The sequence below is a fragment of the Neophocaena asiaeorientalis genome, unplaced genomic scaffold, assembly GCF_003031525.2.
Source record: "Neophocaena asiaeorientalis asiaeorientalis breed wild unplaced genomic scaffold, Neophocaena_asiaeorientalis_V1.1 scaffold15, whole genome shotgun sequence".
NCBI lineage: Eukaryota > Metazoa > Chordata > Mammalia > Artiodactyla > Phocoenidae > Neophocaena > Neophocaena asiaeorientalis.
In genome coordinates, this window is record NW_020185328.1 from 1,187,930 (window position 1) to 1,201,242 (window position 13,313).

At 45.3% G+C, this 13,313-nt stretch overlaps 1 protein-coding gene across 2 annotated transcripts in view; it reads right to left on the bottom strand.

Annotated features, from left to right (window-relative positions):
- GNG12 (G protein subunit gamma 12) overlaps positions 1-2,197 on the bottom strand; it is a 124,958-nt gene extending 122,761 nt beyond the window's left edge. The window contains exon 1 of one of the 2 annotated variants that reach the window (XM_024734642.1): positions 2,103-2,197. The gene's annotated coding sequence lies outside the window, so the exon portion shown is untranslated. The remainder of the gene's footprint in view (positions 1-2,102) is intronic. The other variant, XM_024734643.1, reaches the window with a different exon arrangement.
- Between the last annotated feature and the right edge of the window lie 11,116 nt (positions 2,198-13,313).

Genomic DNA, 13,313 nt, shown 5'->3' on the forward strand with positions numbered 1-13,313 from the left:
CTGATATTAGCTAGCCATTTCTTCAAGTGTTTGGACTACGCAGCTTTTTGCTATCACATGACGACCACCCACGTCCTTCAACAAGTGACAACGTAAGCCCAACACCGCAAATCTCATTGTTTGAGAGCGAGGCTTTCAAATGAGACTGGAGCTTGTGACATTGAAAATTTTTATAGTATTAATCTTTCCGGTTTCTTGTGAAACACAGATCCACATTTTTATGTATTTCTACACAAATCTAAATGCTGTCCAGATTCAACACCTTCCTGAATTACCTGGGTTAAAAACAGTAAAAATACAACTGCATTTTTTTTTATAAGGCCTAAAGACGCAGCCCTTAGATTCTTCAGCATTTTTTGGACTTAAACCAGGGTTTTATGGTGTTAGTTTACCGTTAGAGAAGGCAAAGAAACTGAACGGTTGATCCCAAGGTCCTTTTATCACTGAAGTCTCTGTAAAACGTTTGATTACTTTAAAAATTTATGTGTGAATCATATGTTTGTTTCTTGAAAACAGGTCTTGCTGACACATATACTTTTTTTTTTTTAAAGAATCAAAACAGCTCCTTACTTGAATGTGACTGTTTTGGCAACAGTTAAACGCAACCCCGTCATTCTAGCGCTGCTGGCCTTCCTGGTTCTCCTAGGTGAGGGCCGCCATCCTGCGATAATTTACACGCAGGGCTGCGAAGCACCAGCAATGGTGCAGTGTGGTGACTAGCACTTTCAAAACAAAGCCAAACTCGGCTTTTAAAGTAGAGAACACACAGACACAGTCCCTACCTCTGACAAGGTCCAAAAGATTCCTTATAGACAGTCTATTCAGACGAAGCTACAACAGCCTCAGGAAATATAAAGAGTCCACAAAGACAGTAGGGGGGCGGGGGAGGAAACAACTGATGGGAAGGAAGCTAATCATGTGAAGTTTGCCCAACTCCACAAGGTCTAATACATTCCGGTTTGTTTCCACTCAAAGCAGCCATTAAACGTGCCCTGACACGTGGGCGCGGGGGACCTCCCTTCTCGCCGGTTTTTGGCCATTTCTTTCTCTGTGCACTTGTTTGTATACAACCTCGCCCGGACAGGGGTGACCACAAGATGACAGGCCTCGGCAGTTCCTTCACTCAGATTTCTAGTTGCCCAAAGTTTCACTCCACGGCGGGGTTTTAACGAGAATCACGGGGTCCTTTTCGAAAGTTATGAATGGTTTAAGTCAAGTTTACAAGGCACAAACGGAAGGCGAGGGACAAGTGAGTGTCGGACGACTTCAGTGACAGCGTTTTAAAATTAGCTTTAATTGATATGCCCTAGTTAAAATTTTTTTTTAAAGTCACTCTGATCCACGCAGTAAGTGTCGGGGCAGTACTTTTTAAAAAATCACACAAGACTCACGTCTGAGTCTTGACCTCCTCAAACCATCCGCAAATACAGTCTCCGGGCCACTCACTGCTTGGGGGTCCCTCGCGGGATGTGTGATCTGAGTCCTCGCTGTGACCCGCTATTTCCCCGCCAGACCCCCAGCGCCGAGCGGGTTCCAGGTCTGCGCACACGCCGCCTAGTCCCCAGAAAGAACGGAACAAAGTAGGGAAGAGGGGCGTGGCGCCCCGGTCTCCCCCAGTTGTCCGCCCTCCTCCCGAACCTGGCCCGAACCAGGCAAGCACGAGCGGGGAACGCCGGAGCCTCCCAGCCCCAACCCGGTGCGGGGCGCACTGCCGCGGGCAGACCAGGAAGCAAGCGAGCGAGCTGGGAGACCTCTCCTCCCACTCCCGCCCTCGTCCCGGGGGCCGCGCCCCCAGCCCTGGCCCCGCAGGGCCCCTGGCTTCCTGCGCCCTCCGACCGCCGCCCGTCGAGGGCGAGAGCGCCGTCTGACTCCGGGTCTCGGCGTCCCTTGCCCTCCCTCCCCCATCCCGGTCTCCGGCGCCCAGTGCCCCACCCAGTCCCCGAAATCCTCCTTCCTTCCTTCCTCCGTTCCCTCCCTCCATCTCGCTTCCCAGCACCGGGAACTCGGAGGCGGCTCCTGAACTGGCCAGCCGACGCCCCGCGCTGCGCCCCTGTCCCCTCGGGGACCGGACCCGCCACCTGCGCCCGCCGCTCGGTGCTCACTCGCCTGCCGGTGCGCTGCCCCTGCCGTCACCGCCGCTGCCAGGGACTCTGTCTCTAAGGGCTCCTGGAGACGACTCCGACCTCTTCTCCTGCTGCTCCTCCCGGCGGGCGCCGGCTCCGCCTCGCTCGGGTAGGCGGGGCGGACAGCCCGACGGGCGGGGCGGCGGCCGCCTCGGACTCCTTCCTCCAGGCCCGGCCCTCCTCCCTCCTGCCAAGACGCCCTGGCTGTTCCCTGGTTCGGCCGCCGAACCCGTGTCAGGTCTGGGCCGGCAGAGGGGAAGAGTTGGGAGCGTTGAAGTCCTGCAAACGGCTGGCTGCCTTGGCCACCCCCAGTTTCCCTTCCCCGACTTCCCCGTAGCCTTGGAAGTTCAAGGATTCTCGGGCCGCCCCACTTCACAGCCCTCCACCGGGTCGCTCTGATTCCTGAGAAGTTTCCTTCGCGTGCGAACGCTCGAACGCTCGGCAACTCTTAAGCCAGCCGTCCCTTAGGCCGCCAATACGCACGCCGCCAACCCCCTACACAAAAGTTAGGCTCTGCTCCAGGAATTTCTTAAGAAAACAGTCACAGTAAAATTTAAAGGGCCCTGGGGCCACAGAGAGATTTTGCTTTCCAGAAAATGGAGCTATAACTGCGGATTGTTGAATTTTTAGTACATCCACTCATCACGTGCATCCCCTCCATCTCTCGCCGTGAGATTTGTGTTTCCGAACGCCCAGTACCTGGTAGAGTTCTGCTTAATGAATGGATTCAGGGTGGGGTAGTTTGAAAAGCCACTTGTTTCCACAGACTTCTGACTATTCGTATATAGAGCCATTCAATGAACACTCATTGAGCACCTGCTGTGTGCCAAGCATTGCAATAATGGTGATTGGAGAGACACAAAGATGAATCAGAGGGGGGACTCACCCTCAAAAAGTCCAGAAAGAGTCCAGAAAGAGTAAAAAAGTTGGATGTGCAGAAATCTTACCATTCAGTGGACTTCTTGCAGGTTCCTAGGTATCTGCTTTCTTGTTTGACAGGGTGGAGATAAAAGAGAAGAGAAGGCCAAAGCAGCTCACTTAAAACCAGTGTGGGCAGAGTCCAGACTTGAAATGGAGTCTTAAAGCGTTGGTGAAGGATGTCTGTGAGTTGACTTTCACCAACTGAGGAGAAGTGAGGCCTAGGGAAGCCAGGAGCCAAGGACTGCAGTGAGGACATTATCTTCTCTCTTTCTTCCCTCCTGACCCCTGCTCAAGTATCATTCTCGGTGAAATCTTTTGACCAGGCTGTAGAAGGGGTACTGCGGGTATAAGAAGTCTGTGGTTGGATGCTTTGCCCCAGGACTGTGATTCTTGCAACCTGTGGATGGCGGTAGCTGTTGGTGTGCAATCCACAGGCTGCCAGGGGAGCTTTTTATTCCCCGCTTGGTACAGTGGCAGGAAATGCTTGACTGATTCACAGACACTGACGGTTCCAGGAATACACTCTAAACAGAGCAGCCTGATGCCAGCTGGGACTGAGACCATCACACACTGGAGTTTGTATCTTTTGGCCACAGACTACAGAATCGACTCCTAAAGCCCTACCACTGATTTGCACTTCTGGAGCCCTTTATCGTCTAGTAAATGCTTTCATGTATGTAATTCTCATCTGGAAACTGAGGCACCAAGAATTGAAGGGGTTTATTGAAGCTTTTCTAATTTAGTGCTATTCAAAGTGTGGTCCACGGAACAATGACCATCTGGGAACTGTTACCCATCTGTAATGGGATAAGCACAGAAATTGAAGGTGAGCATGTAAAAACTTTTATAGCAATTTGAGTCATTTTCTGCCTGTTGAACTTCATAACGAAAGATGGCCTTGTATTCTGTATGTTTCTTTCATTTTTCTCGTTATCCATTTTGTATTTATCATGTTGGATAAAAGCATCAGCCTGCAACAGATTGAAAAGAAAATCCCACAGATAGTTTGAGATGCACTGATCTAGTCAGGAGCAAGGCAAGAATAAGAGCTAACACTTCCATGGCAGACGTGGCTTTAAGTGCTTAACGTATATTAACTCTATTAATCCAACCCTAGCAGGTAGGCTCAGAGAGGTTAAGCCGTGCAATCCAAAAGTGGCAAAGCCAGAATTCAACCCAAGGGGTCTGACTCCAGACTGTGTGCTTTTACCCACGACCCTGCATCCAGTCGTTCTTTTACCCACGACCCTCCATCCAGTCGTTCTTTCTGCTCTGCTGTGTCCAAACTTCAGTCATTCACATTTCATCTACATATCACTGGGCCTCCTATATGATTTTTTTAATTTATATTTTTGATTGACTTACTTTTGTTATTTCTTACACATAGGATGCTTGCTGTTAGTAATCTCACCTGTGAAATCATGACTTTGATGTGCTAGCATCAGTCTCTTACTCTAGATCACATCAAAGTAGATGCTTAACACCAGCAGTTGCTGTCAGTGTTCTGCCACATCCCCTCTGATCCTTCTCCAGTTTCGTGCACACTGGCTCCAGGTGTGCATTCATTCCCATCACCTGATCCTGGCACCTGGGACTGAGACCACCATACACTGGAGTTTGTATCTTTTGGCCACAGACTACCGGAGTTTGTATCTTTTGGCCACAGAATCAACTGGCACCTGCATCTCATTGTCAGAACACCACCCTCAGCTGCAGGATTTACTTTGCTGGCTCACAGGGCAGCTGGAAGTACCTGGGAATTGATGTTCCTCCATCCCCGCCTCAACCTTTAACCAGTGACTATGGCCATATAAATACGCCAGTTCCTTTGCTCTCAGTTGGAACAACTTCAGGGTGAATTTCCACTGTCTACAGGGCTCCCTACGAGATTGAGCTAAATTCTCTCCCCACCTCTGTGGGAACTGATGCCACATTCTTGCTTGTCCTTCTTACCCTTCCGGGACCTACTTCCCACTCCCCCACCTAGGAACACATCCTAATCAGGACCAACTATATAATTTGCAGAGCCTGATACAAGATTTTAAAATGCTCACAAATCATTAAGAATTTCAAGATGGCAACAACTATTAAACCAAGTATGGGGGACATGTGTCACATGTCACATACAGGTGTGTGACTTTACAGGCTGCACAACAACGATGTAGGCCTGGATGCTAGTAAGTCATTTTCACTTTTCTTTTTTTAAAAAAATAAATTTGTTTGTTTATTTTGGGCTGCGTTGGGTCTTCATTGCTGCACGCGGGCTTTCTCTAGTTGAGATGGACGAGCGGGGGCTGCTCTTTGTTGCAGTGCATGGGCTTCTCACTGCAGTGGCTTCTCCTGTTTCAGGGCACGGGCTCTAGGCGCACAGGCCTCAGTAGTTGTGGCTCGCGGGCTCTAGAGTGCAGGCCCAGTAGCTGCGGTGCACGGGCTTAGTTGCTCCGCGGTATGTGGGATATTCCCAGACCAGGGCTCGAACCTGTGTCTCCTAGCATTGGCAGGCAGATTCTTAACCACTGTGCCACCAGGGAAGCCCTCACTTAAGTTCCTATCTCAGGGTCTGCTTCTGGAGAATCCCAAGCTGAGATAACAACTATTAAAGTAAAAGCCAGCGCATTCAAGTACTACCAAAATCATCTTGTATAATACACTGGTGGTCAGCATCCCACACCTTGGGAGCCCACCTTGTAGAAGGATGGGTCATGTCAAGTTGTACATAAAAAGCTTGAGCCACAGGAAGAGGTATAGCAGTTGAGAATGCTTTAGGTTAACAAATGATGGGGCAGAAAACCTGGGTTTTCTTCTCAATTCTGACACGGAATGATACGCACAAAGTGTGAATTTGGGTGGTATCTTAGATTGAGTTACCTGGAAACATACCTTGCATGAAGAAGACTTATGGGCGAGTGGTTAAAAAGATACACCTGTAAGGAAGCAAGGCCGGCAGGATAGGGCAGAGGACAAGGATGCCTCTCAACATGGTTACAGCTGGACCTGCAGTCCAGGGGGGACTGGAGGTAGGTGGCTCTTCAGAAATGGACCATATTGAGTCCAGTGTATTGGACCTTTGTATCTCCATATCCTGTATTCCTGGGAAGAGGTGTTGCATTAGGCAAAGCAGTTCATTAAGGGTAATGCCCACTGATGGACACAGCTGTGAGTGGTCAGGAACCAATATTCCCAGCAACTCGGGAACAGGTGTGTCACCCCTGAACAGGGGGTCTGGGAGAAGCTCCAGAGTATACACTATAGGCGGGTTATCTCCAAGGTCTCACTTGGGCTTATAGTCAGTCATAACTGGCATTCTCAGCCCAGCCCAGGAGGACCTGACCCCTTGGTCTTCCATTAGCACCTGGGCAATGCTTGGTTGCATTTTGCCTTCTTTATACTATGAACCTATTTAATTTCCAATTTTTTCTTTCTCCAGACTTCTTCAAAACTCTTTTTTCTTTCCCTTTCTGTTTTCTGCTCCCACTATCTTCCACCCTCCCGTGGCACTCGAGATCAATCAATCAATCAATCAGTTGCTTATGAAAGAGTGACGGTGTAGTGCAGTAAAATTTTTTGCATGAGGCAAGGCCTTTGAGATTAAGTCCTGGCTTTGCCACTAACAATCTGTGTGAATTTGGTGCAATCATTTCACCTTACTGGGCTGTGGCTTGTCCTTTAAATAAAGAGATTTACAATGGTCTCTAAAGTCCCAATTCTATGAAATTTAAACATTTTTTAAAAGATGGCTTTCTCTGCTATATAGTCCCTTATAAAGCAAGCAAGAGAAATGGTTTTAGAACTCAGGACAGCTGACTGTTTTTAAATTAATTACAATTCGTTGGTGAAGCTCTTCTTCTATGAACTTCTACTCAATAGTCAATAACAACACCCTAACTAAAGGCTCAGTCAGAAGGAGATGGGGAAAGAGGAATGAAAGAAATGAGGCAAATCAATCAGTCTGTGGGCGATCAGGTCTCCACGGACTTCACAACAATTTTCTGGGATATCAGCGTTGCTTCCTAAGGATTTTATTTCTTCTAATGCTCATGGCCACACTCTTTGCCTGAACCTGCCCTAAAAGTTATGAAGAGAGCTTCTTCTTTTTGAATAGGTTACCTGGGTAAGTTTTTCACAAACTGGTTTTTCTGCTCAGTCAGAGGCTGTCATCTTCTCATGTAGAAGTTAGGTCAGGGAAAAGCACCCACAGTCTTGGAAACCCCCAAGTAACTTGTTGAAACACGTATCAGCAGAGGCAGGAGCTATGACCCAAACTGTGACTACAAATCAGTAGTCAGTTCAATGCAGTTCCATCCTCAAATGGATGGAAGCCTCCAGAGGCCTGGGTGGGAGTGGCCCAAAATTGAGTCACTAACTCAAGTTAGTTGATTACTAACTCAAAATTAGCTTTCTGGCTTATTACGGAGCTAGGCTCTCTAGCTCTGGAGAATGGAAGTCCCCAGACACTGTTGTATAGAGGTCAAATGTGTGGGCTCAAGAATGAACAAATTTCCCATCATTGAAGGGGTTCAACCAGTGGTCAACTAGGAAGTAGAGATGTAGATGTTATCAAGGGAAGCAACCCAAATGTTCACCAGGGGAGATATATTACCTCCATCTAAAGCACTCTGTGAAAAGAGGTAGATCTAAATATATTCACATGAAAAGATGCCCCAAATATATTTTTGAGCATAGAAAGCAAGTTACAGAAGACCATGAATAGAATTTCCCACTCATGTATAAAAAAAGCATACACACACAAGCACAAATGTCTGTATGAGTATATCTGCAGTGATGTTTGGCAAAATGTTAAAAGTGATTTTATCAAGGTGGTAGGGTTTTGGGTAACCTACACTTTTTTTATATTGCATGAATTTTTTTTTTTTTACAACGAAAGTATAGCCTTTCTTTGAATAATGTGGGGTTTTTCCCCATGCTAGAAATATATCTCTTTTCATATTATAAAAAGAAGAAAAAAGGCACTGTGTTGACCAGCAGTTGGCAAACTATGGCCAAGGGGGGCAGACCATCGGCCATCTGTTTTTGTGAATAAAGTTTCATTGGAACACCACCACACCCATTCATTTATCTATTGTCTTTGGCTGTTTCTACTTACAGAGCTGAATGGTTATGACAGAAACCTTATGGGTCACAAGGCCTAAAATATGTATCTGCCTCTTTAGAGTTGTGGTAACCCCTGGTGCAGACAATTCGACTAGAAAACTTTTTCAGTATGGCAAATTGCAGCCTAGATCTTACTAGTTCTTCAGATTTTAACATATCTGACAAAACCCAAACATGGTCTGTATATTTTAAAGTACCTCCCAGTTCTGAGTAGTGATTAGGATAGCGCAGCAAAGAGACGACACATACTTTCCTTCTTCCTCCCCCTCCTTCCTTTCCTTCTGCTCCCCTTTTTCTCTGTCTGTTTCTCTTGCTGTTCCTTCCCATTCTTCCAATGAGATAGGGTAAGCAACGTGTTCTCCATTTTGCCCTCAGACACTGTCCCGCCTGAGCGAGGACTAGGTAGAGGACTGAGGTTCCTCTCTCCTTCTGGCTGGGTCTCTCCAAGATAAAATGATTGAGGAAGTTCTGGACAGAATAAACTATCCTGGGAGAGGAGGGTAAGCTCCCAAAGAATCAACCCAGACTTGGAGGAAAAAAAGCCAGGGGAGTTGTGGAGGATAGGAGACTACCAGGCTCCAAGGGGAAAGGCTGGGAACTGGATGGAGCAGATCCCCTCTCTCTCTCCCCGCATTCCTCCGTCACACTCTGCTCCAGTTTTCCTTCCTGCATAATCCAACTGGTCTCCAGGTACACAGAGGAGGTTTGGGATGTTTCTCCTTCACCATCAGTGGTACCCAGCATCAATACTCTCACTTACTGAAATCACACAAGCAAGGGTAGCTAGTGCCAGTCTGGCCATGCCAGGCCCTTGCTCATTGCCAGAATTTGGCCAGAAGAGCTGGATGGTGGCCCTGATGTGGGATGTACTCAGATGCTAAGTAATTAAATGGTTCAACAGAAACATTCTCTTTGTCAACCACTCGCCCCAGACCTTCCCTGAAGAAAATATAAGGCCCCTGCAGTGTCAGAAAGAGAAGCAGCCTGGTAGATGATTAGATTATTGGTCCATCTATAGCCTATGCTACAGGGCTTTGATTCAGACAGAGTCTAATAGCTGTGGACCTGTGAGCTAAGTTGTGATGGGAATGGAAAGTATTTTCTCTGGCACTCTGATAACAGACCTGTTAATTTCATTTAGCTTTATATTCTGGTGAGAATGGAAAAAACCAAGCCTGCAACCTCTGTGACTCCAATTTACACTGCATGGTTGTCAAAATATCTAAAATGTTCTTTTCAGAGTGTGGGGGAATCTCAGAAAAATGTGATAAAAATGCTGTTTTTTTCTAGTATTTCAGTATTACTCTAGAAATACTGAGATAATGGAATAATACCAACAATAATGCCAGGGTTTAAATACAAAACCTGGCATCGTTGTTGGTATTATTCCATTATCTCAGTATTTCTAAAAATAAAAATATGGACTGTTTCTATCCTGAGACTACCCTGCGAATTACATACACTTTCAAATTTTGAATGTAATAAAGGTGCACTCATTTAAAGAGTGTTCTGACCACATTCTTCTCCTGTTTAAACACTCCCCAGGTGTCTTATTGTTATTTTCTTTCCTATTTCCTGGGTTACTAGGAAGGCTGAGCATCTTTTCTTGTATTTATTAGTCATGTATGGTCCTAGTACCAATTTGGGCATGGATCTACTTCCAGAGGTCTCTGATGAATTGTGCTCGATATTTTTGTATTGCTATAAATAGCCTTGATCTTTGTTCTGGAATATAGTTAAGTTACTGGAACCAAATTTATCCTTTTAGGTCTTGCTTTTAAGATAATTCGGCAGGATTAGGGCAGTTATCACTCTAGGGCTAATTTTTCCCCCTACTGAAGGCAAATTGTTTGTCTACCCAATGATCCATAAATCTTGAGGTTTTCCAGTCTGGCTGGTGGGAAGAGGCAGCATTTCTGGTCCTGGTCCTGTGTCAGCATCAGGCACCGTTACGTCTAACCCTTACAGCTGGTTCTTCCCTGGCCTTGAGTAGTTGCTTTACCTGCACAAGTTCATCCTTACTCATCATACACATCATCGTACTCAGGGGGGACACTCAGCTAGTCTCTGGGTTCTCTTTCTGTTCAGCTCTCTTCTGTCTGGTGCTCTTTCCAGTGAATCCTAGTTGCCTTGATCTCCCTGAGCTTGCATCCCCATCTCCTTGACCCAAGGAGCCCACCAGCTCTTCCGGAATTCCCCCGTCTCTGCTTTGCCTGGAAACTCCTTCAAAGCAGTCAGTTAGGGGACTTGTAAGACTCCATTTGTTTTCCAGCTCTCAGGGATCACTGTCCTTTTGTCACCTGATGTACAGTGTTTTGCAAACTGTTGTTTCATATATTTTGTCTGTTTTTAGGTTACTTCAGGTAGGAGGATAAAACCAGTTTTTTTTACTCCATCTAGACTATAAGCAGCAGTCTCCCCTATCACTCGAAACCATGCCTTATTCTTCTTTTCCACTTATCATTATATAACATTATTTTGCACATTTATTTGTTTAGTGTCTGTCTCCCTCATCAGACCATAAGCTATATGAGGGAACTTACTATGTCTGTTTGGTTTACTGTTGTGTCCTCAGCTATAATAACTTCGCCTGATGTATTCTAATGCTCATTAAATACTGAATGAATGAAAGCTAGACCAGAGCCAGATCATGGGAGGCTTTGAATGCCCATCAAGGAAACTGAACAAGTTTTGCTGAGAGCAGAGGCTCTTATTCCAAGACTAGAATGACATAAGTAAAATTCTATTCATTTGCAATTTGAGGACATTGTGGGGTGCAATGCTGGTGACTTCACTCAAGCTCCTCTCTGTGTAAATCTGCCCAAGCTCTTGGTAGATTAGGTCACATTTTTTGGAATCTGCTTGGAACTTAGGAACCTGGCAGTCATAATGAATCTTGCCTTTGACCCTGCCTCTTAATCTGATTGGCTCTAAGCCCTTTACAAATATTAATTATGTCTCACAATGGAGTTGCCACCCTGACCTTTTTTCTTAGGCTGCTATCACTGAGACCAGTGTTCAGCACTTCTGTCCCATAATAGCATGCTTATTCCTCCTTCCTAAAAGAGAATGGTTAGGGTACTATCTTTACCAACATCCTTAAATTAATTAGTGTCCTAACAATAAGCTTGACAAGCAACTTTCTTAAATTTCACATGATAATTGTAAAAGCCTCTCCACTGGTCTTTCTGACTTGTCTTTAAGACAGTCTGCTGGAGGCAGGATAAAAATATTAGAAATTAGGGCTTCCCTGGTGGCGCAGTTGCTGGGAGTCCGCCTGCTTATGCGGGGGACATGGGTTCGTGCCCCGGTCCGGGGGATCCCACATGCTGCGGAGCGGCTGGGCCCGTGGGCCATGGCCGCTGGGCCTGCGCATCCGGAGCCTGTGCTCCGCAACGGGAGAGGCCACAACGATGAGAGGCCCATGTACCACAAAAATAAATAAATAAATAAGTAATGAGAAATTATAGCTACACTTATTTTGTGTTTTTTCCTTTTGTTAGTACAATAGTTCAGGGATAAATATATAAGTAACGCATATATTGGGCTGCATACTCAAAATATTTACTGAAGTACACAATAAAAATGTTTAGAGATCACAGATCTAGTCTCTCTCCCAATCCACCCTAAGTGAGGCCAGATTACTCTTCCTAGAAGGCACCTCTAATTGTGCTCCTTTCCTCTGCCAATACAAACAAATAAAAACAACAAACCCCAAAACCCCCAAACGTTCTATGGCTTCAATATAAGAAAACAATTTTTATAGTAAGTGACAGTTGAAAAGAAGGGAGCTTTTCTATGCAGAGACGCATTCAGTCCACAACTGTTAATAAGCCCTCACATCTGTACAACACGTAATTTTAAATGCACTGAACTTTGCCTACAGGCCTTCTGATTTCAGCAGAACATGGGTCTGCTCTCAGCCAAGATTTGTGTATATTTAGTTCTACTCTATGAAGCCTGTTAGGCCCAGTTAGAGACTGGACCCAGAACAATAACTGCAAGGCCATGAATGTTTCCCGAGACCCCATCAGTGAGTGTTAACAGACTGAATTACTGAAGAGATGATGGAAATAATGAACTTTAGACATGCTAAGTATACAGAAATAGCAACTGAGTAGAAACCAAGCCCAGCACACTGTGTGTGTGTGTGTGTGTGTGTGTGTGTGTGCGCGCACGCGTGTGCAAGTGCATAGGAGGGGGGACAAGGATTACCAACACACCAGACATGTGAATGAAGAAGGCTATTGTAGAAGAGGAACTTCTGGCCCTGGCTAGATACCACCTGACACCAAGTGGATTAGAAATGAACTGTCCAGTTGAGCCTTTCCTGAATTCCTAACGTACAAGCTCATGAACGAGTAGAATGGTTCAGTTGTTAAGTTTTGGCACAGGAGAGCTGAGAGTTGTGACATCATTTGAGTACCTGGATCCAACCCTGCCTGAAGCAGAACTACCCCTGAATTTTGCAGTGAGCCAGTACATTCCTTTTAGTTTGTTTATGCTAGTACATGTTGAGTTTCTGTCATTTCCAGTCAGGAGAATTGTGAATGATACAGCGACACTCTGTCTTTTCACTCAGGTGCAGAAGCTTCAGCTAATCATAATTCTCAGTTCTTGACTTACTCTCATCATTAATCGTTCAAGGGCCTTCTCTTACTTGACTGATTGACTGAATTTTCATTCATACCCTTTCTACCCTACTCCTACTCCCATTCCCTTCCTATTCACAGGCAAACATTCTAATTCTGTTGTGTATCTTTTTATTTGTATGTGTCCTTATAAAATATATATTGTTATTTTTTGTACATGTATTTTACTGTGGTATATTAATGGTATTGTATACTCTTTTATATATGAATAATACTTACAAGTTTTTCCAATTAGATGTTATGATGGGCCATAGTTTTCTCCAAAAATACATCTCCTGTTATAAATTTCCCCTCTAAGGATTATACAGTCTAATTATGTCCATTGTTACTGACAGTTATTTTTGTCTTCTTGGAATTAAAAAAAAAAACTCTTTTATTCTCTGTCTTCTTTCCCAACCCTGTCCCCTTCCATACACACTTATTTTTTAATAATAAATGTTTTGGTTATAAGGATGCAATATCTGGTCATCTCTTTGAGAGTATTAATGATTTTTTTGAGTTTTTT